This window comes from Ambystoma mexicanum, chromosome 10, assembly GCF_040938575.1.
Source record: "Ambystoma mexicanum isolate Mex_15411 chromosome 10, UKY_AmexF1_1, whole genome shotgun sequence".
NCBI lineage: Eukaryota > Metazoa > Chordata > Amphibia > Caudata > Ambystomatidae > Ambystoma > Ambystoma mexicanum.
In genome coordinates this window covers 926,622,032-926,634,049 of record NC_090932.1, presented here as the reverse complement: position 1 = coordinate 926,634,049, position 12,018 = coordinate 926,622,032, and the positions used below count along the sequence as shown (strand labels likewise).

At 46.8% G+C, this 12,018-nt stretch overlaps 1 protein-coding gene across 3 annotated transcripts in view; it reads left to right on the top strand.

Annotated features, from left to right (window-relative positions):
• The window catches only part of MFN1 (mitofusin 1), a 1,384,201-nt gene that overhangs the window by 329,494 nt on the left and 1,042,689 nt on the right, over positions 1 to 12,018 (top strand). The window lies entirely within an intron of this gene.

Sequence of the window (12,018 nt, the reverse complement as noted above, 5' to 3'; positions counted from 1 at the left end):
AAAGTGGAACAAAGGGCTCGGCTTGGGTTGGAGTCACAGAAGAGAACACAAACGCCATTTTAGAATCAAGTTTTGGCAAAAAACACCAACCGGAGAATTAATATTAATTAAATAAACCGTCCGTATGTTCGAGGCTACCGTAAATAATTAAATAAAGGTAGTAGCCTAAAACAATGGGAAATCCCATAGGAAAATATTCGCGGTTGAATATAAAAAGTAGTATCCACTGCCACCAGCCAAAACTCGATCAGGGGGGACGGAGACGTGCCCCCTCGACTAACAGACCCCGAGGCAATTGAATTGCCCCAGCCAGTACGTCCACAATATGATGGTTTGTACTGGTTCTGTTCAGAATTTAAGACTAGTAAAGTCAATGGTGACTTTACATGCCCTGGGAGACAGTCCGTCCCAGGGTATGGAGTCTATACTGGGGGGTCACTATGACACCCCTGTGTTACTGCAGGGAGGGTGCTGTGTAACACACATCACAAAAACACATGAAGCCCTATGGAGTAAAAGACCCCATAGCCCATTAAACACATCTAGATTCAAAGAAACACACTCAAATCATGCCCAAGAGTGAGAGTAAAAGAGTCTCACCCTTGGCAGGAGAAAAAAATAAACCCCAAAAATCCAGCAAAGCTGCTGGGGGACTCACTAGGTTAGGAAATTCAGCCTAAACAGAGAATTCTCCCTAACAATTGCACACTATTGTTACAGTTATGGGGTCAGTACCCAGACGGGAGGAACTAAAGTCCCTTTTTTAAAAACGAAGTACAAGCCATGGAAACCATCCTAAAAAACATGCTTTAGGAATTTCTTAAAGCAAACCAGCCGAAAACAACTCCTGACTGGAGGATGGAAAAGGCTTTCACTGCACAGCTTGAGCTGAATTCAAACGTTACCCAAATCAAGGTAGTAAAACCGCCGGATTTGGAACAACATGAGGAAGTTAATTTAAAGCAGCCCATCCTAAAAGTATGGGTAATAGCGAAACTCCTGTGGTGGGCAAAGTGGGGTCCGAAAATCTTTTTATATTTACACTGCCCTTGACATGGCGGTAATAAAAGAATTGTTAAGCCTGGGAGTGATGGAAGGAGTTGCAGACCATTGAATTATGATTGTTTATCCTCCTGATGCCCAACAGACTCAGAAAGGTGATGGGTCAGTCGAAGGAGGTCCAAACATCCAATGGACAAACTATCTCTAAGAAGAAGGGCCCGTATGAAATGAAAATGAAAAAAGAAAGACCTTAGAAAATAAATTGCAACTTTAATAGGGGTTTTGTTAGGTCTTGGACCTTTCCCCGGTAATCTATCTCTTCAAATAGCAAAGCTATACCCAAGGATGGACTGAAGGTGGCCCCTATATTTCTCAAACAAGGTCCTCTGACGAAGCCTAATTGTCAAACAGAAAGGGCTCCCCAATGTTCACTGAACGACATTGAAGGAAAAGGGCTCTTTCATGAAGACACAGAAGTTCCCTCAATCAGCAACTCTCTTATGAGTGGAACTCAACATCCTATTAGTGTGAACACGTTTCAATCAGACATAACAGGGTGTCTTCTCCAGGAAGTACTGATTGCGAATAACGAGAACTCACTGACAGCCCAGAGGAAGGCACTTAACGAGCTTCCAAACGGTGAAACTGCTCTTGCTTAATGCCCTCCCCTATCGACGCAAGACAAGGGGGGTTGGCGGTGCCCTGAGGTTCCTGCTAACAACTTTATGGTGGAAAGGCTTGATAGGCATTATGTACTGCAGTGTCCTAAAACGGGCAATGACTGCAACTTTGAAAGCACCCTCCCTAGAGGTACCAGAACTTTGCTGGAAACCAGTCCCCATCACAGCACATTGGGGAACAGTCTGGCAAATTTAATAGCATCTTACCCATGTGAGCGTGAATGCATGGGACCAAGGATTTCACATAAGGGCTCGAGGGCTCCCACAGATACAGACAGGGGCCAGCCCAGTAACATACTTATTTCAAAGAAAACACATGGAAAAGGGGGGGGGGGGATTTTCCGCCAAGAGAAATTGAGCAGGATTTGAACTCCAGGAAGAATTTATCTGGGAAGCAATCTTCTACGATCCGGACCTTAAGCACTCAAACAGAACAAAGATTTTGGTGATCCTACATGATGTAACTAGTCTGGGAAAGATGGTCTCTAGTGATATTGACCCAATCAAGTTTAGTGACTTGGAAAGGTGGGATGTGGTATGCCTAACAGTCGGTTCCCGTTTAATCACAGAAGGTATTTATTCTGCAATTGACCAAATTCTGCAGAGAGGTTTCGATGTCTATAACAAAGTGGTCCCTCCCTCCCCTTCCCTATCGAAGTACCTCCCTGGAGACTGGAAGCAGCCCCTGCAGGGAGGCATGCATGGTGGGGTGGGAAAGGTGGTCCCTTTAATTGACACAAGCATAAGAAATAGCGATTGGTTCTGGCTTCTCCATTCACAGGCCGGCTTGACTGGGTCTAAAGAACATAGGACCGATTTTTAGCCTATGCTCTTGGAACACCCTGGGCTTCCTAAACCTGCTCAACCCGGGGGAAAGTTGTAATTTCCTATGGAGATTTGACCTGGTGATCTTACAAGAAACCTTTTTTAATAGAAAGGTCATCATGGAGGGGGGGGCGCTGTTGCGCGGCTACATGATGGCCGCCGCCTGAAACAGCTCCGTCTTAACACCTGAAAGCCTTTATAATTCTGCAAACATTGGCGGAACGGAGGCATTGACATATACTGCCTTATCCTGACCCCCCTTTCCAGAATTCCAAAATATCTGCGGGAGCACTGGAGGCACTGCAGCTTTGACTGGGACAGGCCTGTCCCATGACGCCGAGCACTGCAGCTGCCAGCGTGGAGCCCATATCTGGACGAATGCAACCACTAGGATCCGGGGCATCGCTCTGCTGACAGCCGGGATCCGTGCTGTCGCTCAGCTCCTCGGGCGTGTGTTCACACACCTGTGCTGCGGACCAGACACCAGCCTTGTGCTCCTTTTCTCCCCCCTGGAACCACAAGCTGTCCTGGTTCCATCTCCTGCTCTCATGGCATCGAGCACTGCTGCTGCCGGTAGGGAGCTTTGGCCCGGACGTATACCACCACCGGGGTCTGGTGCGCCTCTCCACCAGCAGCCGGGACCCAAGCTGTCCCCCAGCTCCTCAAACGCATGAGTACTAGCCCACGCTGCGGTCCCGGCGCCTGACTTGCGCTCTTCCTCTCCCCTTGGAACCTCCTGCCTCAGCACGCTAATTGAGCAGCGGTTGGTGTGGGCCGGTGCCCTCTGTCTCTTAGGGGTCCTTGGCTGTGATGGTGGGGGACGGACCCCCTGGGGACCACAGGCCCGGTCTGGGTAACACAACACCTACTTGGAGTGCGCATTAGGCTGCACAATGCCACCTTGCATCCTGGCTGGGTTGTGGGGCCACCATTCCTCCTTTGGCTCTGGCGGGAGCCCCCTGACGGCATAGTCACGCTGGCAAAGTAGAGGGCCTCCCCTTGTGGAGCTGCTCGAGATCCATCCTCTGTCACAGCGTCGGAACCTCTGCGTCGCTGACTGGCCTGCCCACTGGCACCTTCCGTCTGGACAACCCCTGGGGGCCACATGCTCACTTTGCTCTCCCTGCAATCAGTCTCTGTGGGGAACTCCTACCGACACCGGCAGCCTGTCCCCTGGGCTGCCCCGCCCCTGTTAAGATCTGCAAGCTCCTGATAACCTCAAGACCAGCTATAGGGCCACCTCCTACCTCTGCACCATTTTAGCACAGGCTGCCCTGGCACAGCTCCCCCTGGGGATGCCTTATGGCAGCGCCCCTACTTTGCAACATGGGAATAATAAGAAACAGGCCAAAATTGACCGATTCACACACCAGGTCCAGACCTTACCCTCCTACTGCACCTTCAACCTCGGAAGTGGTGGATGTGTCCACCCTGAATCAACCGTTGCTTGCCCTAAAAAACAGCACAGACAATTTAGGGGCCAAAATCGACACACTGACATGCAGAGTGGAGACATCCTCAATTCAAATTGACAAACTGTGGCCGTGTTACTGAAGCGGAACTGCACATTGGGGAAAATGAGGACAGGACAAGCTCTCTGCAGAGCGAGGTTGAAGCACTACAACAAGCAGTTAAAAGGGTGGAGGCCAAGAATGATGACCTAGAGCGGAGTTCACAGAGGAAAAATATTTGCATCGTTGGGGTCCCTGAATCCACCAACATAGACAACATGGAAGTGTTTGTAGAGAAGCTCATATTGGACATACTCGACCATCCTCTTCTTTCTAATAGGTTCTTAATCGAGAGAGCCCATCGCTTGCTGGTCCCTAAGCAGCCGCCTGGTGCACATGACAGACCCATCATCGCTAGAATCCTTAACTACAGGGATAGAGACACTCTACTTAGGACGGCCAGAGACCAGGGCGAATTGAAATTCGGATCAGCAACCATCAGACTGTCCCCGAACTTTAGCCCCCTAGTACAAGAACAGAGGAAGACGTTCCAAGCGGTTAAGAATAAACTCAGGCTGAAAAATATATGTTGTTCCCTGCCAAGCTCAGCGTAGTCCACAAAGGCAAAACGTGGTTCTTTACAAACCTGTCAACTGCAGATGCGTTATCTCTGAACTACCAGATCACACCGAGAACCATGCGGACCCTAATCGTTGACAGCCATACCTCCACTTCTTCTGGTTGAGCTACCAAAAACCATAACTGGGGCCATATGCTCCATTTGCTAACACTCCTGGATGCCTCACAACAGTCGAGTACCTTGGGTTATAGCTGGTCACTCGTGCCTCACGGTGCAAATGTGATTTTGGTTTAACATTTCAGGAGCGCTTGGATGGGAGCCCTCCCTGGAGCCCACTGTGACAGAGATTCCACCTGCATCCGGGAATCTATGATTTAGCCCATTATTTACACGGGAGCAACGGTTAATCCCCTAACTAATGTCCTGGAATATCATGGGTGTTACTAATAACAAATTTAGTTTGGTGGTTAACCATGCTAAGCTGCACAAAGTAAATGTGCTGTGCCTACAGGAAACGCACCTTGCGAGGGATGCTCCGCTCTCATTAGTTAAGGGTAGGGGAATACACAGATATATGGGTCCTCCTACTCATAGCCAGTCCAGGGGAGTTGCGATCTATATACACCAATCCCTTAAGTTCTGTTTGCATGACAAGATACAGGATCCGGAAGGGCGATATATCTTGCTTGTTGGTGAATGCTTGGGTTCTCGAAAACTGTTTGTTAATATTTACTCTCCAAATATAGATTCACCCGAGTTTTTTCACAACTGTGCTGCCATGCTGCATAGATTTGCTGCATATGAAATAGTTTGGACTGGGGACTTTAACCAAGCAATTTCCCTAGACATGGACATTGATCGATCCACTACTGCAGACAATATACTCCCTAAGGCTGCCATAGCTTTGACCGATATTGCGGACTCTATTGTTTTAGTTGACATATGGAGGTACATGCACCCGAGCGACAGGGAGTTCTCATTCTTCTCGGGGGCGCACAGCAGTGCCTCCAGGATAGACTGTCATGCTGTCAACCCCATTGGCTAGTAACGCGCTACATCGGACCATTCCCCGATTTTAGTTACAATTACTATCCCCAATGCAACACAGCATCCCCCACTGGCAATTTCATCCACAAGCCCTGGATGGGGTATTCCGGGAGGGCATGTGAGGGGACATGAATGAATACTTCGCGCTCAACGCAGAATCAGTCTCCGACTACAGAATGGTCTGGGAGGCCTTTAAGGTGTACATGAGGGGTTGTTGTATCTCCAGGCAGGGTGGCGTACTTAAATCCCTTAGATTGACCCTAAGCCGTCTGGAAAGCGAGATAAAGCAACTGGAACACATGCAGACGGAAGGGAGGGACCTGCAGACTGAGAAAGCAAAGAGGATAAATGCCGGGTGCATTCAGAGACCGCGGACAGGGAGGATAGCTACCTGGGGGACCCGGTGTTGGCGACAAAATACGCTCAAGGCGACAGAGCTAAATCCTACTCTCGCTTGGTCAATCCGCAAGGAAAGTAGCCAGGGAGGGATATTAGAGCTTACCGACCCCACAGGGCTCTCAGTACGAGACTCCAGGGAAATAAACAGAATTTTCCGGGAGTACTATAACCTGCTATATCCTTCACAATTATTGGTCTCACCCAGGGAAATCCGGTCATATCTGGACCACGTAGCACTGTGATGGTTGGACCCCGCAATAGCACATCTGATAAATGCTCCCACATCTACGGCAGAAATCCAGAGGGTTATTAATAATCTCCCTAGCAGCAAGGCTCCTGGACAAGATGGCATCTCTGCCAAATTCTATAAAGAGTACGCAGGCAACCTTGCTCCACATCTATGCCTTATGTACAAGTTCTCTTTATCCGCTAGCCTCTTGCTTGAATCCACTACGACAGCAGTTGTCACGCTTCTCCTTAAGCCTGGCAAAGACCCCATCAATTGCACATCGTACAGACCTCTGTCCCTCATCAACACGGATAATAAAATCTTAGCCAAATTGCTGGATGATATAATCCTTCCACATATGAAGGCGTTAGCCCTTCCTGACCAGGCCGGTTTTATCGTAGGACGATTTGCGCAAAACAATGTACGACGACTCTTCACCTTGATGCATAATGAATGCAAGGAAACTCCCATAGTGGTGGCAGCCTTAGACTCTGAAAAGGCCTTCAACTCCCTCGAATGGCCCTTCCTATTCGAAGTTTTGCATAGATCGGCCTGGGCCTCCGGTATATCCGATGGGTCAGCTTGTTGTACACCCTGCCTCAAGCCTCAATATTGTTGAATCAATTGCAGTCGGACTACATATTTCCTACGAGAGGAACAAGGCAGGGTTGTCCCTTCTCTCCAATCCTATTTGCCCTCACAGCTGAACCCCTGGCATGCGCCATAAGGGAATTCCACTCGCATAGAGGGGTGAAAATATACTCATTTCGGTAATCTCACTTTATGCAGATTACATTCTAGATCCCAAACAAAACCTACAACCGCTGCTACAGGAAATAATTAAGTTTGGGGAGCTCTCGGGCTTACAAATGAACCAGTCAAAATCTGAGATACTCTCGATAACTCCAACAGCGAGCCCAGCTGACGTCGGTACTGAGTTCTGTTTGTGTCAGGAAGGCATGAGATATTTGAGTATAGTGGTTTCCACCTCCACCAACTAAGCTCTTTGAGGTAAACTACTTGACTACACTCGAGCATTTGGAACGGAAGGTGGACATTTGGACTAGGCTCCCGCGATCTTGGGCGGCACGCCTTGCTCTGGACAAAATGGTGGTAGTTCGTAAGATGCTGGACATATTCAACAATGTCCCATTGATTACCCCCGCATGGTTCTGGAGATGTGCCCGTTCGTTGTTGACCAGGCTGGTTTGGAAAGGTAAACAGGCGCGCATTTCGCTTATAGAGCCTTACATGGCTGGGGGCCTAGACTACCACAACTGGCGCAAATTCAGTATGCAAGATGGTGGCGGCACCCCTCCGTGGAGCTCACGCTCAACAGTCTTGAGAAAGCAGTGACCTACCCAGACGACCTGAAGTGTGCACTTTGGGGTTCCACTTGGCATATCCCTAAAGACGAAATACAGCCCATTGATGTAACCCACTGGGCGTGGGACCAAGCTCACTACGATACGAACGCGAAGGGGCATTACCATAATGACTACGCCATAAACGTGGTGCCCAGATTCCCGCTGACCGTGGAAGGGATATTTGGAACACAATTCACAAAACCGGGTGTACATACTCTTGGCGATATAGTCGTGAGCGGCAAGTTTATACAATGGGACTCCCGTGGAATGCTGTTGCTATCCTCCTCTCTTATAGACTACGAGAATCGGATCAGTGGGATGAGTTTCCATTACCACCTACTCCTTCTCCTCTCACTCAATTTATGACAACCCTCCCTCCCCATCCTCACCTGTATAGTGTCAGCACTTAAAAATGAATCAAATCACTTTTCAGATGGGACCGAGTACTACAGGTCCCGCTAACAAAGCATCAATGGCGGATGATCTGTACAATGACCCGGACGATATCTCTAAATTCCAGGTTGCGCCCTCAGACGATCTCTTAATTCCAGGTTCTGTTTTATACAATTCAAGTTCATGCACCATTCTTATCTCTCTCCTGATTGACTACAGAAATATTACCTGGAGAGAACTGCCTTGGGTCCACGAAACGCTCATGACCCCGCTGATTATATGCACTTGGTTTGGAACTGTAAACATGCGCAGACATTTTGGAGAGGAGTATACGATATGATGGGTAGAATTATCCACAGCAGCCCACGGGACTCTTCTTCAGCCTGGTTACTATTGCTTTTTGAAAATCCCACTAAAATGAAGAGGAGTTGCCAAGGCCCTAATAACCAAAACATGGAAGAGAACAAGACCCCCCACAGTAGAGGAATGGCTTCTTAAGATGAAAACTTGAGAGTCCCGGGAAACAATGCATGTGTTATCCTTCCCTGATAGAACTAAGCTAGGTGATTAGTGGGCCCCTTCCGCTCCTATGTCCTCGGCAATGGTGACCCCACAGAGCCAGGTGAAGACCTCAGTGGTGCTACACAACTGGGTTAACACTGAGTATGCCCAGAACACCTGTGGTGATTGGAATTGGGCCTCCCACGTACAATATGCAAACGTGTTTTAAGCAGAGTGACCGTTAATATATTGCCACTGTCTTGTACTGCTAACACCTCTTCCTTGCAGTGTTCTGACGATAATGTTGTGATGTATGTGTCTTTAATTGCACCAATTGTTTTGGGTTTTGGGTTGTGGGTTGAGTTGGGGAGGTGGCGGGGGAATGGGAACGGTTAAACCGACTATGGTCAGATGTTGATGTATTGATTTAATGTCAAGAAAATAATTTTAAAAAATAAGAGATTTAAAAACAAAAGTCATCATGGATGGATACATAACACACCAACAATTGGCTGTGCAGGTGGACCTGTTGGTGCCCAAAAGGTAGACACTTGACAGACATCCGAAAAGACTCTGTTTGCACACTGAACATTATCGATGACTCAATGTATGGTATACTAGCTCTGCATGCATCTATGATGTTTGAAGAAAAACATATTTTTGTAATAAAAGTATACTGTACTTAGAGCGCAATCGACATTGATGGAACATATTGATGGGATTTTGACGGGATGGAGGGACAAACAGCCATTGGGTTCAATAATAATCTCTGGCGATTTTAATACAAACTGCCTGGACCTCAAAACCTATGCTGAATACCATGCAAGCTTCAAAGAACCAACTATGCAGGATAGTAAGTGGAAGAAATGGTGGGTCTTACTTGAAGGATGATATTTAGCAGTACTGACATACAGGTATTCAGAGTGACAGGGCCACAGGAATACTTGGGCAAGTGGAAATAAGTCAACCATGATTGACTTCGTTTTCATCTCGGATGACCTTGCTAGGAATGAACATACATGCAAAGTATTTAACGTTTCCCCAGGTGACCACTTAAGATTGATAGTGGTGTTTCTTGCGGTTATGCAAATTCATACACCCACAAAGAATTTGTGTGGCATACCTAACTCTGTCAACAAAAACAGAGTAATCTGGACAGAGAGTGACATTGGAAAATGTAATAACAGTTTACGGGGTGAATTCTTAGACGATTTGAGAGAAAAACATGAATGTAGGGATCTGGTGTCCTTCCCAACCTTTATAGAAAACTCTCTACGGCCGAGGAACATCAAAATCAGCAATAAGAGGGCCGACTATAATTCTTACACACAGCAACTTAAGAGAGTATAGAAGAGCTTCAAAAAGCTCACAAGAACGGGAAGGCTCTGCTTACACCATGTAGTTGACCGGAAAAAACTAAAACCGACATACAAATACAAGATTAAATCATTTAAAGTTTTGACTTTCCAAAAGGAAAGTAAAAACATTATTTTCATAATCTGTGAAAAGAGAGACTTAAATTATTGGAAATTAATCAACCAAAATAAGGCTAATCAAAGTGAGGCACAATCTAACCCAATATCAGAACAAGATTGGATTTCACATTTTAACCAATTGTACAACCAGCCAGTAGACCCTTTGGGATACCCTAAAAAAGGAAAAATTGGATATTCCTCTCTCTGTATCACAAATTAAAAACATTGGACCTCATTACGAGCCTGGCGGTAGCCATGTCAGAAAAAACGGGAGGGTGCCGCCGGACTCATAGTGAATTACCTCCTCTGTGATTGCTGGAATCACCGGGGCATTACAACCCTGGTGACCCAGTAATTCCGGAGGCGGAAATCCGTTAATCCCCATTTCCATGGAAACACCGGCACCATAAATGACGGTGCTGGTGTTTCCATTTCCGTCTGCAGGCGGGTGGCGTTACTCCTGCCAGGACAGACCTGGCGGTAGTGACACCACCCTCCTGCAGAACTCGTAGTCTGCCATTCCGGAGGCAATGGTGGTGATGGGTTTACCACCACCGTTGTTTCCGGACCGGCAGACTAAATGAGTCCCAGAAGCAATTTTGAGGGCTCCAGGCCCAAACAGCCTCTCTCTAGATCTGTGGACGGCCATTCTGTATAAGTACTTCAAGTCAATTATTACGAGCAAACAAACCCTGCCTTCCTGGAAGGATGCTTCCATTGTTCCCATATTTACGAAAGGTGCAAGAGAGCTTCCAGAAAATTATCGCCTGATCGCGTTGTTAGACGCGGATGCTAAGACCTTTGGCTCGGTTCTTCTTTCTTCCTTAGAAGAATGGACTAACAGGTTGGGCATCCTGAAACCGAACCAACTGGGATTCAGGAAAAATGTGGGAACAAACATTGTTGGATGGGTGCTAAACCACGCACAAGGCTAGCATGGGGTGAGGTTTATAACGAAATATACGTAGTATCGGTTGACTTCTCCCTTGCTTTCGATACTGTCAATAGGGACAAATTGTGGAGGAAACTTTCAGATTGGGGGATCCTGAAGGGACTATTGGCTCCTCTCATACTTTTACACAAACATACTACGCTCAGGGTCTGGCTGAATGGTGAGGGTGTGCTCTCTTCTGAAATCATGACTAATAGTGGCATCAGACAAGGATTTATACTGGCACACTTCTTATTTAATGTATACTTGCCAGACTTGGGTGTTTTATTTAAGCCTGCATCCCTTGTCCCTCCCAAAGTTTTGGGTACAAACATCCATTGGGTAACCTACGCAGATGATATTTTCCTCTTAGACTGCACGAAGGTGGGGATACAAAGGCTGCTAAATAAATTGGAAGGGTACTGTCTGGAAAATAACTTAACCATAAATATGCATAAAACCCAACTAATAAGATTCACAAAGGGGAAACGACTAAAGCAAACATCTCTGTGGTTGGGGGCATTAAGGTGACAGAAGTAAATAGCTTAAAATATTTGGGATACCACATTTTGAACACCCCTATTAAGAAATTGCTAACAGGGTTTCTATAACAGAGCACAATGGCAGTCGCACAGATGCAAAATTTTAATTCCATGTTTGGAAAATTCTCAATTATCCCATTAATAACATTTTACAAGGCAAATATTGTCCCAAGGCTATCCTATAGGGATGAAATCCATTATAGCCTTTTAAGTGAGGACTTCTGTCAACTTGAGGACTTCATTTGGAAGAAGGTCCTCAGGCATCCGCAGTCCATCTGAATCTCGGTTATCCGTTTTGAACTGGGTTAACGATCATTGGAAGCCCAGATCCTCTGGAAAAGAATTTTGCTTTGTTACACATTTGAAAATCCCCCTCCTTCCACATTGTTTGCAGACTTTGACAAAGGTGGTGTGCCAACAAAAAATATATGGTTGAGCGCACGGCAACCAAGCTGGTGTAGTGGGATTTGGGGGGAGTCCTCTTAAAAGACCTTGTGCTGTCATAAAAACGAAGATTATGCGAGCGGCTTGGTGGAGAACCAGCGATAAAGTATTCTACTACGAGCAGTTCCAAAAGATAAATCAGTAGCACAAAA